Below are 20,862 nucleotides of genomic sequence, written 5' to 3' on the forward strand. Positions count from 1 at the left end.
ATAAACTCGTCAGCAGATGTCAGCGCTCCGGGTTCGACTTTCAACTCTTGTCAAAAATTCCAAAATATTCCATGAATGTAAGATCACAATTCTCTCCTCTGCTTCCTCTCTCTCTCCCTCTCTCCCTCTCTCCATTAACCCCCTTTTCCCATATACTCTTCCTTTTCTCTCTCTCTTTCTCTTCCCCTCTCTCTCTCCCTCAGATTCCTTCTCCTTTATAATCTCCCCTCTCCCTCCTATCTCCCCTTCTCTCCCTTTTCCCTTTCCCATCTCCCTCTCGCCCTTCCCTCCTTTCTCTCCCTCTCTACCTCTCCCCTCACCCTCAACTGTTCTGAGCAGAATTTGATTTTCGTAGTTTGAGTGTGGAGGAGGGCGTGCGGGCGTGCGGGTGGGGAGTGGGGGGTTAGGGCGTGGGAGGGATTTTGTATGGGACGTGGGAAGGATTTTGTATGGGACGTGGGAGGGATTTTGTATGGGGCGTGGGAGAGATTTTGTATGGGGCGTGGGAGGGATTTTGTGGGAGATATGGGAGAAATTTTATAAGGTTCGATCACGGGGCACCTCAAGTCGACCCAACTGTGGAGGAGTGCCTGACTTTACATTAGAGTGAAGGTAGCCAGGTACAGTGTCTGGCCTAGAGAAGAGAGAGGAAGAGGGAGAGAGAGGGGGGCAGATTAGCATCAGGACACAACACAAAAAGTTAACACAACAGACTTTAGTGTTTTTACATCTGTTAAATCCCTCTTACAGGGGAGCTGTATAGTGTATATATAGTATGTGCGTGTGTGTGTGTGTGTGTGTGTGTGTGTGTGTGTGTGTGTGTTCCCTCCTCTTTCCTGTATATTCCTTTTCCTCACTCCCTCCTTTCCTCTTTCTTCATCCTGTATCTTCTTCTCACTCCCTCCTTTCCTCTTTCTTCATCCTGTATCTTCTTCTTCCCCCTCCCCCCTCACTATTGACACAAAGGTGAGTGTGTTTGTTCAAGCCTCACAAATATTGACAATTACGAGTATAAGGTCTCCTCTCCTCCACACACGAGCCTCTCTACGGGCCTCATTACCAAGGTCAGGCCAACACACGACTGACGCTACACAATGGTAGTCACCGCTTTATATAGTCCTCGTCTATTGTTCCCAACAGTTGCCACCGTCTGTTTTTTTTGGTTTGGTCCTCGAGTTGCTGGATAGTAAATATTGAAAACTTTTATGTTTTTTAATATGTGAGAACAGATGTTGCAGTTGTTTGTTGTTTTTTCGAGGAAAACAAATGAAGAAGTACCAAGATTAATAAAAACTTCCAGAACAAATATTTGAAATGTACAGAAAAATAAAAATTAAATACTTTGGTCATATAATTAGGGATACGGGGAAAACCCCAGAAATATTAATGGACAAAGTTGTTGGTAGAAAGGCCAGGGGGAAGGCAGAGGCTGGGATGGGTGAATGAAATTAAAAAACTGGATCCTCAGAGAGATACAGAACCTTAGAGGCTTGGTAAAAACAGCCAGAGAACGTTTAGAGTGGAGGACTGTGGTCGCCAACCCTCAGATATAAGGACGGTACTCTGAATTGATTGATAATATATTTACTTGTTCATTGAGTTGCTAAGTTTCAATTATTATCATTACTATACTGTATATATATGTTAACTATATCAAAGTATTAGTAGTTATATAAAAACACTTGTGGAAGTCTCTCTCTCTCTCTCTCTCTCTCTCACTCTCTCTCTCTCTCTCCTCTCCTCTCTCTCTCTCTCTCTCTCTCTCTCTCTCTCTCTCACTCAACGACACAGCCAAGACAATTTAGGAGCGGCCAGAAGCATCAGGTGTGTATAAGACAGAGTCCTTTGTCTCTTACAGGACTCTCTTAACACGCCACTGCCTCTCCTGCACCTTTAGGAGTGAGATTGAAGGATCCAATATCACCCTAGGACTCCTTCAGTGAGGGAGTCCTGGGGGAGGGGATGGGGGAGAGATATCCTTTATGGAGGGTGAGATATTGGTAGTGTCCGTCTGTAGTCTTTGTTACACACACACACACACACACACACACACACACACACACACACACATATATATATATAGAAAAGACAGAAATTCACAAGACAAAAAATATTCGTCCGGACAATACAAACAGCAACAACACTATGACGTCAGAAGAGGTAGAATGACGTCATCAAGTGGTAGAATGACGTAATTAGCCCAATATCCCTCTATTCACCTAATTGACGGTAGTAGTAATTGGCTATTGTGTCTTAATTACTGGTCATTCTTAATTAAGGGAGGGTCAGTGGGTTGGGGTTGATTAGGGTGAGGGATTTGATAAGGATTCGGACGTTTGTAGATTCGAACAGCTGTGGATTCGAACAGCTGTGGATTCGAACAGCTGTGGATTCGAACATTACTGGATATGAACGATAGATTGGATTTATAACACCTACGTATATATTCAAAAGATTAAGGATTCGAACACATATGACTTTAATTGTATCATAGCATTCGAACGATTGGAGTTTCGAACACGTATGAATGTGAACAACTATGGTATTCAACCACGAATGAATGTAACCAGGTATTCAAACAATTAAGGTTCGAACAATACGTAAAATCAAACACCTGAATATTCGAACACCTTTAGAATTTCTCCTGGAACATATTTAGACATTTTTTTAGACATCATTACGACATCTGTTCGGCCCCAAAAAAAAAAATATTAGACGTGTTTTAGCATTGCCGACAATACCTCTTCCCCCTCTTTCACCCTCCCACCCTTTCCCCCTCACCCCCCTCCCCCCTCACTCCCTCTCAACCAAGCGACGATCCTTATCAAAACATTAAAGACTCGGAATGTCAACAAAGGCTCGGTGAAGTTTTATTTCCCTTTAGTGTCTAGCCGTCTGGTGGTGACCATTTAATGAAAGTTTTTTAATTAGGGGGAATAAATAGTTTAGTTAGAGATCTTTATTTTTTTATTAGGAATTTATTTGAACTTGTGGGAATATAATTAAATGGAGTATGATGATGTGAGATGAATTATATAATGTATTTTTTTATTTATTCTGAAATATGAATTTGTTTGTCAATTTATTCTTATACTACACTAAGAATCGTATATCACATTTATTTCTTTACCAGAATTTATTCTAGAAAAATACATTAAAATTCGAGTTTTGATGAAATTTGGTGTGAAGAAAAAAATCCTTGAGACAATTTATTCTGAAGGAAATTACGATTTAATCTTATTCTCACTTTTATTTAGCAAGATTTTACTCTCCTTCCCACTTACTCTTCCTTCCTTCCTTCCTTCCTTCCTTTCTTACTCTTTCCCTTCCCTTCAATCTCTTCTCGTCTTCTCTTCCCCTTTTCTAGTCCCCCTATCTTTCTTCCCTTCTCTTCCTACATTCTCCCTTCTACCCTTCTACCCTTTTCCCATCGTCCTCTCCCCCCCTTCTTTCCTCTTTCTCCTTCCTTCCTTCCTTCCATCCTCCGTCTCTCCACTCAGAGTCAAGGACACAAGATCTATCACCCAGACTACACTGTATTTCCCTCACTTCCTCTCACTCTCCCCTTTCCCCTCCTCCTCTCCTCTCCCCCTCCTCTCCCCTCACCCCTCCCCCTCACTCTCCCTCCTCTCCTCCTCTCCCCTCCTCTCCCTCCTCCTCTCCCTCTTACTCCCCTCTCACTCTCCCCTCTCTCCCTCTCCTCTCCCCTCACCCCTCTCTCTCTCCCCTCTCTCCTCTCCTCTCCCCTCCTCTCCCTCTCCACTTCCCTCACTCCCCTCCTCTCACCTCTCCTCTCCCCTCCTCTCCCCTCTCCTCTCCCCCTCACTCCTCTCACTTCCCTCTCCTCTCCCTCTTACTCCCCTCTCACTCTCCCCCCTCACTCTCCCTCTCCTCTCCCTCTCACTCTCCCCTCTCCCCCCTCACTCTCCTCTCACTCTCCCCTCACTTCCCCTCGCCCAGTGTAAACACCAGGCCGCCTCCTTAGTCTGTCTGTATCGAACGTTGATGGTCCTCATTTAGTGGGAAGAGGTGAGGGAGGAAGAGTGAGAAGGGAAGGAGAGGAGTAATAGGGGTGAGAGGAGATGGGGAGAGTTGAGGTGAGCAGGAGAGAAAGAGAGGAAGGGAACACAAACACTCAAAGCCCTTCACAGACACACACACACACAAAGCCCATGTATACACACACACACACACACACACACACACACACACACACACACACACACACACACAGTTTATATACTCATTTCATTTGGCTGATTAAATCGACGCCATTGATGACATAAAACAAGCTATTAGATATACTGTATACTTATACATATATATATATATATATATATATATATATATATATATATATATATATATATATATATATATATATATATATATATATATATATGTTGTCTTCAGATATGTATGTATGTATGTATGTATGTATGTATGTAATGGTCAGCATGCTCGCCTCATAAGCAGGTGGACCCAGGTTCGATCCCCTGGCTGGGTGAAACAATGGGCAAGTTCTTTACACCATTTGTCTCTGTCTACCCAGCAGTAATTGGGGACCTGGATGTTGAATTTGCGGATCGTGTTCCGGGGTAATGGTTAGCCAGTGCAGTTGTATGTCCGGTCTTCTCGGACTATTCCTTGACACTGGGTCATGCAATTCGTTAACTTAGGATGTGGTTGTTGTGTTGGCGACAGCTTCTACACCTTAAACAAATTCACGCCTAGGTGGCCCTTGGACCGTCCATCCTCGATTTCGAGGCGGCAACCATTACTAAATTATTATGTATGTTTGTTTGTACTACTAGTTTGTGATGGTTTATTTGAAGATTTTTTAATTTCATCGTCTAATATGGAAGAGAGATTAATTATTTTAACCTCCAAGCAAATTCTGTAAAGAGACAAAGACTAGTACCTTAAGAGGAGGAGGTGGGTGGAGGAGGAGGAGGAGAGGAGGAGGAGGAGGAGGAGGACAGTGGGGGAGGAAGAGAGGAGGAGGATGAGAATGGAGGAGAGAGGCTCCATCAGCCCTCCATCTACCCTCCATCAACCCTCCATCAACCCTCCATCAACCCTCCACCAACCTCCATCTACCCTCCATCTACCCTCATCTACCCTCCATCAACCTCCATCTACCCTCCATCAACCCTCCATCTACCCTCCATCTACCCTCCATCTACCCTCCATCTACCCTCTATCAACCTCCATCCTACCCTCCATCAACCCTCCATCTACCCTTCATCTACCTCCATCTACCCCTCCATCTACCCTCCATCAACCATCCATGTACCTCCATCAACCCTCCACTCTACCCTCCATCTACCCTCCATCTACCCTCCATCAACCTCTCTCTACCCTCCATCTACCCTCCATCAACCTCCATCTACCTCCATCAACCCTCCATCTACCCTCCATCAACCCTCCATCTACCCTCCATCTACCTACATCTACCCTCCATCTACCTCAACCCCTCCATCTACCCTCCATCTACCTCCATCTACCCTCCATCTACCCTCATCTACCTTCATCTACCCTCCATCTACCCTCCATCAACCCTCCATCTACCCTCTCCATCTACCCTCCATCTACCCTCCATCAACCTCCATCTACCCTCCATCAACCCTCCATCAACCCTCCATCTACCCTCTCCATCTACCCTCCATCTACCCTCCATCTACCCTCATCTACCCTCCATCTACCTCCATCTACCCTCCATCTACCCTCCATCAACCCTCCATCTCCTCCATCTACCCTCCATCTACCCTCCATCAACCCTCCATCTACCCTCCATCAACCCTCCATCTACCCTCCATCAACCCTCCATCTACCCTCCATCTACCCCACATCTACCCTCCGTCTACCCTCAACCCTCCATCTACCCTCCATCACCCTCCATCTACCCTCCATCAACCCTCCATCTACCCTCTCCATCTACCCCTCCATCTACCCTCCATCAACCCCTCATCTACCCTCCATCAACCCTCCATCAACCCTCCATCTACCTCTCCATCTACCCCTCCATCTACCCTCCATCAACCATCCATGTACCCTCCATCAACCTCCATCTACCCTCCATCTACCCTCCATCTACCCTCCATCAACCCTCATCTACCCTCCATCTACCCTCCATCAACCCTCCATCTACCCTCCATCAACCCCTCCATCTACCCTCCATCAACCCCTCATCTACCCTCCATCTACCCTACATCTACCTCCGTCTACCCTCCAACCCTCCATCTACCCTCCATCTACCTCCATCTACCCTCCATCAACCCTCCATCTACCCTTCATCTACCCTCCAACCCTCCATCTACCCTCCATCTACCCTCCATCAACCCTCCATCTACCCTCCATCTACCCTCATCTACCTCCATCTACCCTCCATCAACCCTCCATCTACCCTCCATCTACCCTCCAACCCTCCATCTACCCTCCATCTACCCTCCATCAACCCTCCATCTACCCTCCATCTACCCTCCATCTACCCTCCATCTACCCTTCATCTACCCTCACGCCTCCTTCATTACAAATGCATGAAAGAGAAACTTTTCCCTACGTGAGATAATTCGTCTCTCACCTCTCTCTCATCAGTTACTCTGTTGCAATGACTTTTTCTTGCAACCAAATATGTGGTCATCAGGATATTGCAATGAAATGTGTCAGCGTGTGTGAAAATGTTTAAGGAAATACTGTGTGAGACATTACAGGTTGACATTATTATTCTTGCAATGTATTATGAGGCTATGTTTTGCAATTAAATATTCAGTCATTCTTGCCATATATTTGCAAGGAAATACTTAGACAATCTTGTAATAAAATGCCTAGTTATAGATTTGCAACGAATTATCTTGCCATATTCTTGCAACGAGATTTATAACCATATACTTGCAACGAAATATTTAGTCATAGTCTTGCAAGAAAATTTATCGCCATAATGTTGCAACCAAATCTGTCCATTAGTATTCCCTGCAACAACATATTCTCCTTTCTTGCAACATTATCTTATTCTGCAACAATATTCATGTCTTGCAACGTTACATCCATCTCTGGAAACACTATTTCCATCTCTGCAACAATAACAATCTCTTGCAAGAAACTATTACTATATATGCAACATTAATCATCTCTGGCAACACACTATTACCACCTCTGCAACAATAACCATCTCTCTTCAACAATCTATTTTCATCTGAGTAGAAAAACAAATTAATTCTTATCAACATTGCAATATCTGATGCAATAACACCCTATATTAGACTCTTATCTGCTGAAATCTCTCTCTCTCTCTCTCTCTCTCTCTCTCTCTCTCTCTCTCTCTCTCTCTCTCTCTCTCTCTCTCATTTCATTTCCTTTCATCCTCGTTCTCTTTCCTTATTCCTCTCATTCTATCTATCTTACTTTCGTTATCTCTCTCTCTCTCTCTCTCTCTCTCTCTCTCTCTCTCTCTCTCTCTCTCTCTCTCTCTCTCTCACACACAGGGGCAGTAATCGACAGGACCGTCAATAAGTAATCGTCTCTCTTAATGGCCCCTCATTCACTTATCAACATCAGGAAGCGATAGTTTGTTGGGCCCCTGGTTTGTTGGGCCCCTGGTCTGTTGGGCCCCTGGTCTGTTGGGCTCTTAGTTTGTTGGGCCCCTGGTCTGTTGGGCCCCTGGTCTGTTGGGCCCCTGGTCTGTTGGGCCCCTGGTCTGTTGGGCCCCTGGTCTGTGGGCCCCTGGTCTGTCCCCCAGGGCCCCTGGTTTAATGGGTGTCACTGCTAATGAGTCTCAGTTCTAAAGGGTAATGGTTCTTTTTCTCTCTCTCTCTCTCTCTCCCTCACCTCCTCTCCCCTCACCCCTCCTCTACCCTCACCCTCCCTGCTTCCCCTCACCCCCCTCCTTACCCTCACCCCCCTCCTTCCTCTCACCCCCCCCTCCTCTACCTCACCCATCTCTCCCTCCCCCCTCCACTCTCCCCTCCCCACCCCTCCTCTCCCCCCCCTCCCCACTATCTACCTGAGAGAAACGGACGTCTCTTAATTATCGCTCTATCGTCATGCAGTAATATGTGGTGATAACGGCCACTTATCTCAGCCACACCACTAACCACCACCACTACCACTACTGTCCTCCCTCCACCACCCTCCTCAAATAATAATAATAATAATAATAATAATTAATAATAATCAACTCCTTCAAGGTATTCGACAAACTATTAACAATTTTCATCACACTATATTAACCAACCCTGTATTACCTTCCCTCCCTCTGTTCCCTCCCTTCTCTCCTACCCCTTCCACCTCCCCCCCCTCCCTTCCCTCTTTTCTCTTCCCCTTAGCTCCCCTTCTCTTTCCTTACTCTCCTCCCACCTTCCTCCCAGCCATCCCCTCCTCCCCCTTTCCTCCATTCTCGCTATCTCTTTCCCCTTCTTCCCTCCCCTTTCCCCTTCCTCCCATCCCCTTCCTTCCTCCCTACCCTCTACCCCATCACTCTCTCCCTACAATTAAAGGTGTCATTAGTGCAAATCACTTACCAATTACTGTAGCACGACTCAAATTGGCCATTAAACACCAATTACACTTATCTTCATTAAGGAGAATTACAAATGGCGGCGATAAATATTCGTGACTCTACCCTATCACATTGTTTATACACTATCATCTACACTATACCCAATACACTATCATTCCACTACACTATCATCCACACAAACCCTAAATTTCTAACTTAAAAATAAACAAAAACATTCAAATTTAATCTTTTTAAAGACTAAAAACAAAATACTTTGAAATTTCTGCAAAAAAATAATAAATTTAAATTATTATCAACTTACCTGAGCCAAATTTGACACCTGTCCACGCTTGCTTGATGAAGGAGAGGAGTCGACGGTAGAGGAGCAGGTGTGCGAACCATGCTTCCCGTGGGCGCGTGGTGGTGGTGAGGGGTTGGTCCTGACCTGTATTGGGTGGCGCGTCTGGTGCTCGACCTGGTGCCGCCGCCTCCACTCCTAGAACCGCCCCCTCCGCCGCCCCCCACCACCCCTCCGCCGCCCACCATTCCGTACATTTTGGTTAGATGGTGTGTGTTGTGTGGGGGGGGTTAGGTGATTGTAGTGATGGTCAGGTTGTGGTTATGATTGTTTTGATTGTGGTAGTGGTGGTTATGGTGACGATGGTGGTAATAGTGGTAGATATGGAAAGTGTTAGAAGTAGCTATAAGTGGTGGTAGTGATGATGGTTGTGGTTGTGGTCTGACGATAGTGGTAGTGGTGGTAGTGTGAGACGAATGGTAGTAGTAGTAGAGGGTGGTGGTAGGATGACGTCACAATCGAGCTAGTAGTTGTAGTAATTGTGGTAGTAGTTGTGGTAATACTGGTAGTTCATGATGATATCTTACCGGCGGAGAAGGTGGTAGTTATGGTAGTCAAGAACCAGTCACCATAACTAACACTCACACACACAACAACAATAATAATATAAAAAATCACAAAATATCGTCTGTTATTCTTTTAAATTCGTCCAAAAAAATTTCATTCACTAATTTTCAACATAAAATTTTTTTCACACAAACAAAAAAAGTACAGTTATTTTCTCACCAATTCACTCATTGTTTTTGTTGTTTTTTTATTTGTCTCTTGTTGATTAATTGTTTCATTGTTATTCATTTTGTTTCATCATAGATTAAATATATATTTTTTTCTTTTATCATTCACATTATTGTCACTTGATATGGATGTTTGCTTCTCTATATATCGCTCACATCTTCACTACTCTCTCTGGTGTATCTGAAAACAAGAGAAAAATATTTATTAGACACAGATAATGAACGAAATGTTATGGGAATGAGAAATATTTTTAATAATACTTTCAAAATTTTTACATCAAAGAAGTTTTTTTTTTCGAAATTATTGATACACTCTTCCTCTCTCCTCCTCCTCCCTTCCCTTCCCTCTCCCCACTTCCTTCCCCTCTCCCCCACCCTTTCCTTCCCACTCTCCCCTTCCCTTCCCTTTCCCACTCTCCCTTCCCGACTCTCCCTTCTCCTTATCTCATCCCCAAATCCCTAACCTCCCTTACCACCACTTCCCTAACCCCCATCTATCCATCTATCTATCTATCTATCTATCTATCAGACCAGAAAAAACCCAAAGATGACCCGATTTTCACCTTTATTGGCCAAAGGAATCTCTTACCATACCAATTACTAGAACCACTCGATATACCGCAACACTCAATTACCATATCGGGACTCATGCAAATTAAGCCTCATCTAATTTTTGCCTTCCAATTTTACGTTAGACATAAAATCGGGAAAGGAAATCAGAGGAGAAAATCAGGTTTTGATGTGATGTGAATCTGAATTAACAGCCACTCAGTCGTATGTAAATTAAGTTACTTGAGGATATATAATTTTTTTTTTCTTCATCGTCGACGGTCGTGGGATTGACGTTATGTGGAGGGAGTTACTCTCTCTCTCTCTCTCTCTCTCTCTCTCTCTCTCTCTCTGTTACACACACACACACACACACACACACACGAGACACAACTCAGACACTTCCATAACATTTTTTCTTTAATTTGAATGTAAATAAAAATGTCAACACAACATACATAAATAGCAAATAATAGAACACATAAATAGCAACTAATAGAACATATATATATAACTAATAGGATAATAGGGATGATTTAAAGTATTACTCACAATAAAGGTTTTAGTTGGGGGATTATATCAATGTGATTTAATAGTAACAATTTCCATATTACTTCCGTGTGTGTGTGTGTGTGTGTGTGTGTGTGTGTGTGTGTGTGTGTGTGTGTGTGTGTGATGTAGATGAGCAGATGAATATACAGAGGCATTTAGAACACAGACAGACAATAAAGATAGATAGATAGATAGGTTAACGTAACACAAGAATGCCATATTCCTTGGTCTCTGGGAGTGGTAACATCTCTCTCTCTCTCTCTCTCTCTCTCTCTCTCTCTCTCTCTCTCTCTCTCTCTCTGTACCTTACTTTCCCTTCCCCTTTCCCTCCCACTCCTCCTATTCTTCTCTTCTTCTTCCTTTCTTTTCCTCTCACTCACTCACCTTTCTTTCTCCTCTCTTTGTTCAATAACTCTCTATATCTCTCCCTCTCATTCACTCTCCTTCCCTCTTCCCTCTCATTTATTCTCCTCTCCTTCACTCTCCCTTCCCTCTCATACACTCATCAACATCTTATCCACTTCACTTGCTCTTTTTCATACCAGAATATTGTAAGATAAAGGAGAGAGAGAGAGAGAGAGACCCACATTATCGGGTCGTCCTCTGGGAGTAAAGTGGTTGGTCCTGATCTTAACAACTTTGACCTCTAATGATTGTCAGGTGGCTCATGGTAGGTAGTTATCTGTCTGTCTGTCTGTCTCTCTCTGTCTGTCTGTCTCTCTTTTTGTCTGTTTGCGTCTATATCTGTCTGTCTGTTTGTCCCTAAATCTGTCTGTTATAAAATAGCAACACAATAAAATAGCAGATAATAGCAATAAAATAGCAATTAATAGCCATAATGGTATCAGAGAGAGCGAGGTCAACTGCGTCCAATCAGCTTAATGGAAAGACCTGATAGTGACCATTATTTTGACCACTCTTGACCTGTCTGCTTATCTCTTCCTCTTCTTCTTCTTCTTCTTCTTCTTCTTCTTCTTCTTCTTCTTCTTCTTATTGTTATTGTTATTCTTATTCTTATTCTTATTATTATTCTTTCTTCTTTTCCTTTTCTTTCTTCTTCTCCTTCTCCTTATTATTCTTCTTCTTCTTATTATTATTATTCTCTCCACACCTAACTCCCTTCCCATGTTCCACTGTACACCAAAAAGAAAAGAAAGTAAAACGAGAAAATAGATAAAGAGAGAGATACAGAGAGTGAAGAGAGGAAGAGATAAACATATCTCACTTCTCCCATGTGAATCACTTTTTTCTCCTCCCCCTGTTCCTCTTTCCTCACCCCTCCCCCCTAGTTCCTACTTCTTTCCCTCACCCCTCCTCCCTAGTTCCTACTTCTTTCCCTCACCCCTCCTCCCTAGTTCCTACTTCTTTCCCTCACCCCTCCTCCCTAGTTCCTACTTCTTTCCCTCACCCATTTCCCCTCTTTCTCATCCACCTTTTTCCTCCCCTTCTTCTCCCCTTTTATCCTCCCTCTCCTCCTACCCCCCCTCTCCCCTCTCCTACCCCCCTCTCCCCTCTCCTACCTCCCTCTCCAAGAATTCAACTCATGTTTCCTGTCTCTCCCTTGTTATCGTTGCTCCTCGCTCGATTACACTCCTGAGTATTGCTGTGTCTTGAGCCAGAGTGACAGAAACAGATATATTGGTATTAACCGTTTACAATAGCTCTGTGTGTGTGTGTGTGTGTGTGTGTGTGTGTGTGTGTGTGTATGTGTGTGTGTGTGTGATGTCTTTGAGGATGTCGTCATGTTTGAAATAAAAGCTTTTGAGGATGAACTGAACCTTTAAAGAAACTCCTACGGAAATATATCAAAACCCGTGTTGCATAAATCCGTGTTGCATAAATCCGTGTTGCATAAATCCGTTTTGCATAAATCCGCGTTGCATAAATCCGTGTTGCATAAATCCGCGTTGCATAAATCCGTGTTGCATAAATCCGCGTTGCATAAATCCGTTTTGCATAAATCCGCGTTGCATAAATCCGTTTTGCATAAATTCGTGATCGATCTTCCTTGATTTCCTCCACTCGATTCCTTTATTAAGTTTCCTCTTCTTTTCCATTATTCTCTTGTACTTTACCTCTTTTTCATCTCCCTCTGTCTCCATTATTTCCTCTACTACCTTTCTCCCTCCCTCTCTTTCTCTCTTTCTCTCTTATTCTCTTATTTCTTCTTCAGCCTCTCTCTCTCTCTCTCTCACTTTGTGTCAGGGTCAAACGGTAGTTGCACTCTCACGATAAGAAAGACCTTTTACGGTAGTTTCCGGCGGGGCTGTGTTGAGGCCGTCTTTGAGAGAGAGAGAGAGAGAGAGAGAGAGAGAGAGAGAGAGGTTGTAAAGAAAATGAGACAGGGGGGAAATAGAAGGGAGAGGAAGGAGAGAGAATGATGCATTGGAATAGTGAAGAAAGAGAGAATGAGACGAGAAAGAGAGAGAGAGAGGAAGAAGAAGGACAGACAGACAGACAGACAGATTCTATATATGGTATTCTTATAACCAAACTATTTATGTATAGCCAAAGTATAATATAATTTTAGGAAGGTGTATATACATTATATAACCATAGCCATAATACCGTATATATATTTCATAGGTAAAGTATGACGGAAAGATTTTGTTATGGGTTATATTTTGGGGTTACATTTGGTCCTGAGCCGTGATGTGTGTGCGTGTTGTGTCTCAATAATTAATAAACGGGATACCTAGTCTAACCTAGCCTAACCTAGCGTAGCCGAACGTAACCTAGCCTAGCCTTGCCTAGCCTAGCGTAACCAGTTAGTCAGTCACATCACTTGGGGGAAGAACAAGGTAAATGCATTCATCAATATGCAAATCAGCTATTAATAAGATGAATAATTAGTGTGTGTGTGTGTGTGTGTGTGTGAGTGAGTGTGTATGTATGTATGTATGTATGTATGTATGTATGTATGTATGTATGTGAACGGCATCAGTGTTACCACCACCCAAAAAAATCACAACACAAGATATTGAATTTTCTAAGACTATGCAGTGTTACCAGAATAAGATCAACACTGGCTCCTCTAAACCCCTGCAGTGTTACCAGAACCCATCACCTCCTCCCCCTCAACACCTTATTTTCGATGGACACCCCACAGGTAAATATCGAACCCACGTCCTCACATCTCACCTCTACTGCATATTGGCCCATCAGCAGGTGTAGGTAGGTGGGGGGAGGGGTCGGGGGCTGGGGGGGTGGGGAGGGGCTAGGGGAGGGGTGGGGGCTGGGGGGAGGGGGAGGGGCTAGGGGAGGGTGGGGGCTGGGAGCTAGGGGAGGGGTTAGCTGGGGGAGGGGGAGGTCAGGGGAGGTGGGGGCTGGGGGGACGGGTGGGGGCTAGGGGAAGGGGAGGGATGGGGGGTAGGATATTTTGTGGTCTACCTTCTTCTTTATCACATTTTCTTTCTTATTCCCATCTTCCATTTTCTGTTCTTGGTGTTATCGCTTTCTCTTCCTGTTTTTTCTTTCGTTTTCTTTGTATTTTTTCTCTCTTCTCTTCTTTATTCTTCTATCTATCTTCTTTTATGGCGAATATTTTTTACCCTTCCCTCTCTTCCCCTCTTTATTACCTCTATCTATCTGTATTCCCCTTGGTTTATCTCTCTCTCTCTCTCTCTCTCTTTCTCTCTCTGACACAGTATTATTCTGCCGGCATTCCCTCTCTCCTTTCTTCCCCATCCTTCCACCACTCTCCCCACTCTCCACCACTCCCACTCCTCCCCACTCTCTCTCCACTCCTCCCACTCCCCCAGACGCTCACTCTCCACCATAAAGGTTTAAGTCTCTCTAATAACTCCGAGTTTGTGGTCATATTTCCGGGTTAAGTTAATCCCTCGTGTCTTAGGGTGTCATCCGGGTTGACTTTCAGGGTTATGTTCCGGTGTGTTTTGTCTGGGTTGTGTTGTGGAGTGTGTGTGTGTGTGTGTGTGTGTGTGTGTGTGTGTGTGACTCTCTCTCTCTCTCTCTCTCATTCTTGGTCATTTTACTCGAGGCGCCCAATCAGCTGATCACAGTGTAAACAATGGCTGGGTGTTAGGCTCACTTAGGGGCCCCTTCTCTGGTGTACACGGCCAATCACAGCATCGCGCCATCCTCTTTATTAACACTGTCAACCTATCACAGTGTAGCTCTATCCTCTTTATATACGCTGTGAGCCAATCCTAGTGTCGCGCCGGTTTGTTACTCTCTCTCTCTCTCTCTTTCTCTTCTATCTCTCTTACTATCTCTCTCTCTCGTTATCTTTGACTCTTTTTCACACACAGACTCTCTCTCTCTCTCTCATTGACATCAAAGGTGTGTGTGTTTATTCCCTTACAGCATATTAGATAATGAACAAAATTTTTATCTCACACAGGTATTTCTCTCATAGTGAAGGAGAGGTGATGAGAGATAACATAGAGAAATATTGTAAGTTAGAGAGTAAGAAATAGTATTTATACGATTTAGGGCTATTTAGTAATAATAATAATAATAATGATAATAATAATAATAATAATATTAACAATAATAACAATAACAATAGCAATAACAATAATAACAATAATAACAATAACAATAACAATAATAATAATAATAATATTAATAATAACAATAACAATAATAATAATAATAATAATAATAATAATAATAATAATAATAATAATAACCAATAACAATTACCAACCATCAGCTAATGAGTTGTGCCTTGTTATGAGCGAACAGGTAATTAGTCAGCAGTGTAAGGTAGTGTAGTGTTGCCAGACTTGATAATTGTTTGTACTGGTAGGACCCAAGATGGCAACACCTGCTGCTTAATTGGTTACCTGGCACCTTAAACACCAGGTACTGACACGAGATGTTGAGAGAGAGAGAGAGAGAGATGGTGTGTCTCTTTGATGTTGGAGAGAGATGTTGGAGTGTTGGAGACAGATGTTTGGAGATATTGGATGTTAGAGAAAATGTTGGAGAGACGATGTTCTCCCATTACCACAACAACAACCCTAACAAAAAGCAACCCACACTTTATTTACAAAAAGTAAGGGATCATAGCATCTATGCTTTTCATTTGTTTTTGTTCCGGGGGTTCATGTCGTTTATAGCGGCGGTGTTTACATGTTGACGCTATACCCGGGTGTGTATCGACCAGGCAGCGTCGTGTTGCCTTACGCTTGTGTTTAGCTCTCAAATATTTGCTGTGGTGTGTGTGTGTGTGTGTGTCTGTGTGTGTGTGTGTATGTGTGTGTGTGTGTGTTTATGATGCGTAGGTGTCTGTTGCTCTTGTTTGACTCTTACCGCTCTCTCTCCAGTGCCCCCTACACCATCACCACCCCCACCATCTCCTCTCTCTACCACCACCCCCACCACACAAGAGAGTTAGGGAGTAAATAGTGATGCAAGGGAAAGAGAGGGAAAGACAGATGGCGAGGAAGATATGAAAATGATACGGATGAGAGGGAGAGATAGAGGGGAAGAAGGGGAGGAGAGAGAGAAAGAGAAGAGGAGGTGGGGAGAAAGGGAAGGGGACAGAGAGATGGAAGAGAAGGGGAGGAGGAGAAGATGAAGAGAGAGAAAGAGAGAGATTGCCCTGAACCGGTTTTCAATACCATCCAATTGCAACTGTGGTTTTGCAACGCTGGAGTCTGAGAGATGGAGAGTAGCTTTAGGTGACATTAATGACCTCTCTCTCTCTCTCTCTCTCTCTCTCTCTCTCACCAGCCCCCTTTGTCACAGCCCTGATCGTGACCTATCTGACGAGGCTACTTGGTCAAGAGTCTACTTTGACCCCTAGTGAGGCTGAACACGGGACTTCATTCTCAAAGGTTGGGTTAGGTTTAGGTTAGGTTAGGTTAGGTTAGTTTAGGTTAAGATAGGTTAGGTTAGGCTAGGTTAGGTTAGGTTAGGTTAGGTTAGATTAGGTTAGGTTAGTTTGTCTACGTCAAATTTTCCTCCTAACTGGTGTTGTGAGAACGTATCTTATGTACTTAAACTACGACACAAAGCTGGATTTTCTCACAGGTTCCTACAACACTGTCATGGCGCTCATATTGCCCTGTGACTGTAGTGAGTCTCTCAGGCGGCCAGGTGAGGAAGATTAAACTTACGATTATTTGATGAAGTGAGAGAGAGTGTCAGGGTCATTATGTTAGGGTTATATTGTGTGATTTAACCTGAGGTGTAGGGAGTATCTCTCTCTCTCTTCTCCTTCTCTTTGTCTCTCTCTTTTCAATTTGTCTTTTTCTCACTATTTTATTGTCCGTCTGTTTGTCTCTCCCTTCCCTTCCCCTTCCCTTTCCTTCACCCCCCACTCTCTCCCTTTCTACCCAACTTTCTATCCCTCTCCTTCCCATTTCCTCTCTCCTCTTCCTCTCTCCCTCACCTCCTCTACCATCCACCTCTTTTCCTTCCTCCTTCCCCATGCACTCCTCTCCCCTCCCTCCCCTCCCTCCCTCCTCCATCCTAGCCCTTTCTCTCTCCCTCCTCCTCTCCCATCCTTTTCCTATTCCATGCTCACCCTTCCCGCCTCACCCTTCCCTCCTCCCCACTTCCTTCATTTTCCTTCCTCTTCTCCCCCTCCCTCCCTCCCCTCCCTCCTCCCCCTCTCACTCCCCTCTCATCACTCACCCAAATTATCACCTATTCAGCACCCATCTCCGCCCTGACCCGCTGTTTGTATCTACCGACGGGAGAATTGTATCCTGTATCTATTGTCCACAGTGATATCTCTATTTAGCGGACTATGTATAGGAAATTCCGCTATATGGAGGGTTCCGTTATATGTGAAACTTCTACTTAACGAAATATATATAGGAAAGTCCGCTATATGGAGGGTTCCGTTATATGTGAAACTTCTACTTAATGGATTATATATAGGAAATTCCGTTATATCGAGGGTCCATTAGATGTGAAACCCTCCATAACGGATTATATGAGGAGAAAAATCCGTTATATGGAAGTTTCACTGTTTGTTGTGTATATATATGTGTGTGAATGTATAGATATGTAACCCCAGGCGTGTTGAAATTTACGTATCTTATGTATTATGTATAAATGTGTATCCCTGTCTTGATGGAGTATTCGAATTATCTACGATGTATGTATGTATGTATGTATGTATGTATGTATGTATGTATGCATTTATGTTGTGTGCATGTTGCTGAGCATGAATGAGTGGTTAGCATAGTGTTAATTGACTTCATTAAGGAGGAGAAACGTGTGTGTGTGTGTGTGTGTGTGTGTGTGTGTGTGTGTGTGTGTGTGTGTGTGTGTGTGTGTGTGTGTGTGTGTGTGTGTGTGTTGTATGTGTGTGTGTGTGTGTTTACATGTCAATTCATACATAAAAAAAATAACTCATTCCATCCAAACCTCAAAAAACCCACTAAAACACCAATTAAAACAAAACAAGAAAAAACACCCACTTAAAAGCCCACTAAAAAACAGCAACAAAAAAACAACACCAACAACCAGAGGAGAAACGAAAACCTCTCAATAGAAATGCTTAATTGATAGTCAACCAATAGGAAAGAGGGAGGACATATATCCATGGGTTGTGATTGGCAGGTTGGTGAGTGGAGGCAGTGAATAATGACAACAACACGTGAAGTAGATCATTAAAGAGAAGGGTATTGAGTCGTTTGGTATTGGGGGGAACGATAGTTCAGTCAAGTTGTTGTATGTGTGTGTTGAGGACAGACAGACAGACAGACAGACAGATGGATAGTGATGGTTATTATGTATGTTGGGGTCTTTTTCTCTCTCTCTCTCTCTCTCTCCATATCTCACATCTCACTAGGAGGCAGTGAATACAGGTCTGAGTGTTCATTAAATACTCATGTTGTTGGTTCACGAAGGGGTGTGCATTGCCGGCCTTGTAATACGGAATGCAGAATGAGGGCTAGCAGAAGGGGGGGTAGGGGATTGAGTGGGAGAGGGGGGTAGGGGATGGGGTGAGGAGGGGGGTAGGGATTGAGTGGAGGGTGAGGGGAGGTGATTGAGAGGGTTGGGGAGTGGGGTGAGGGGGGGAGAAGGGGTTGGGAGGGACTGGAGGAAGGGGAGGGAAAAGGATTAAGAGGGCTGGGGAGAGGGATGGAGGGAGGGAGGATTGAGGGGGGATTAAGTGGGTGGGGGTTGTTCGCTAAATGCTACACTCATATTGTTAAGAGCTATGACTACTACCACAATTACTACTGCTACTACCACCACCATCACCGCTACTACTACTACTACAGTATTACATTGGACTAAATATTTTTCCTACCACAACTACTAAAACTCTTACAATATCGATGTGACTACTACCACTACCACAACTACCACCAATACAGTATCGACACAATTACTACTACCACCATCATTACCATCATCATTACAGTATTACCACAATCACTATCACCATTATTACTACCATTATTCTTATACAATTTAGGAAATTATATTCAAGTTATTTTTATATAAGCTGGAGTTCCTATAACTGTAGTATAATGTTATAACAAATATATATGTATATATATATATATATATATATATATATATATATATATATATATATATATATATATATATATATATATATATATATATATATATAACTATTATACCTTATATAAAGCTCTATAATTTATATTCCACCATTAAACACCCCCAAGGAATATACATTATATTTATTCAATCTTAAATAATACGTCTTTAGAAAAAAAATCCTAATATTTACTATCTGTCAACTCTTGCTCGGGGGTTACCAGAGGTGACATTAGTTGCCATCATCGATTTCTTCATTAAAACTCTACTTTATTCGCGGGTTTATTCTCCCTTGATATTCATAAAAATAATTAAATAAATTTTGATCCTTCAAATTGTTTTATTAATGTATTTTATTGCAGATGATAAAGAATTTAGTTAGAATAATCAAGAGCGTATCTGTGGTGTTTGTTGATTTTTTTGTCTGGTATTAAAAATTCCTGTGTATATAACCTTCAGGGTGGTAACTTAACCTTTACTTATTATTATATATTTATTATTATTATTATTATTATTAAGACTGAAGCCATTTCATCATTCACCTATGAGAATTTCATCCTTTTATAAAATATCTCAAATTTAATAATATTTTACTAATTTCGCAAGATACTTTTAATTCGTATTTTAATAGAAAAAAGTTGGAATTTTAAACCTTTTGGAATTTTAGTTTTGAATCTGGCAAAATATTATAATTGCCATGTTCATTTATCTCTGGAAAACTAACAATATTCTTTAAAAGTTTCAAAATATTAAAACTTCCAAACAACTAAAAATAAAACAAATAAATCCTTCAAATTCTTTAGTAACCAACAAAATAACTGAACACACATTGAGAAAAAACACCACATATTTCGGGTTTTTGTGTTTTGTTTGTAAACTTTAAGATAAAAATAGTCTAAGCTGCGGGAAGGTAAGACTCACCTGCCTCTCTCACCTGTACATTAATGGGAATTTTTACGTGTTTGTTATGGTGGCCAGGTAAAGTATAGGCTTATGGTGGAGGTAAGGCTTAGGAGAGGTTGTGAGGGGCTGTGTAGGAAAGATGGTGAGGGAACATACATACATACATACAATACATACATACATACATACATACATACATACATACATACATACACTAATAAAGTAAATATTACCTTCAATTGTCGCAGGTAATCAAAATTGCCTTGTTCAGCAGAGCCAGAAAAATTTTTCCACAGCGAGTCACACACACACACACACACACACACACACACACACACACACAGAGTACTGACTTATATTGTTCACCTCAACTCAGGTAAAAAATACAATGTTTTCATAGAATAAAGAGTTTTATTTAATTGCTTTTAACCCTTTCAAAACGTCGCGAACAATGACGACACAAAAGAATTTATTTCACAACGATACTGTGATTTACACACACACACACACACCCACACACACACACACACACACACACACACACTCACACCCACACACACACACACACACACACACACACACACACACACACACACCCACACACACACACACACACACACACACACACACACACACATACATAAACCAATAAAGTAAATTACTTTTAACTGTTGCAGGTGTGTGTGTGTGTGTGTGTGTGTGTGTGTGTGTGTGTGTGTTGTGTGTGTGTGTGTGTGAGTGAGTGAGTGTCACAGGAAGCACCAATC

At 42.6% G+C, this 20,862-nt stretch overlaps 1 protein-coding gene across 1 annotated transcript in view; it reads right to left on the reverse strand.

Annotated features, from left to right (window-relative positions):
* LOC121873469 (Kv channel-interacting protein 1-like) overlaps positions 1 to 9,766 on the reverse strand; it is a 31,084-nt gene extending 21,318 nt beyond the window's left edge. The window contains exon 1 of the mRNA XM_042377052.1: positions 8,820 to 9,766. The gene's annotated coding sequence lies outside the window, so the exon portion shown is untranslated. The remainder of the gene's footprint in view (positions 1 to 8,819) is intronic.
* Between the last annotated feature and the right edge of the window lie 11,096 nt (positions 9,767 to 20,862).

Source organism: Homarus americanus, unplaced genomic scaffold, assembly GCF_018991925.1.
Source record: "Homarus americanus isolate GMGI-L3 unplaced genomic scaffold, GMGI_Hamer_2.0 scaffold39797, whole genome shotgun sequence".
NCBI classification, from domain to species: Eukaryota; Metazoa; Arthropoda; class Malacostraca; order Decapoda; family Nephropidae; genus Homarus; species Homarus americanus.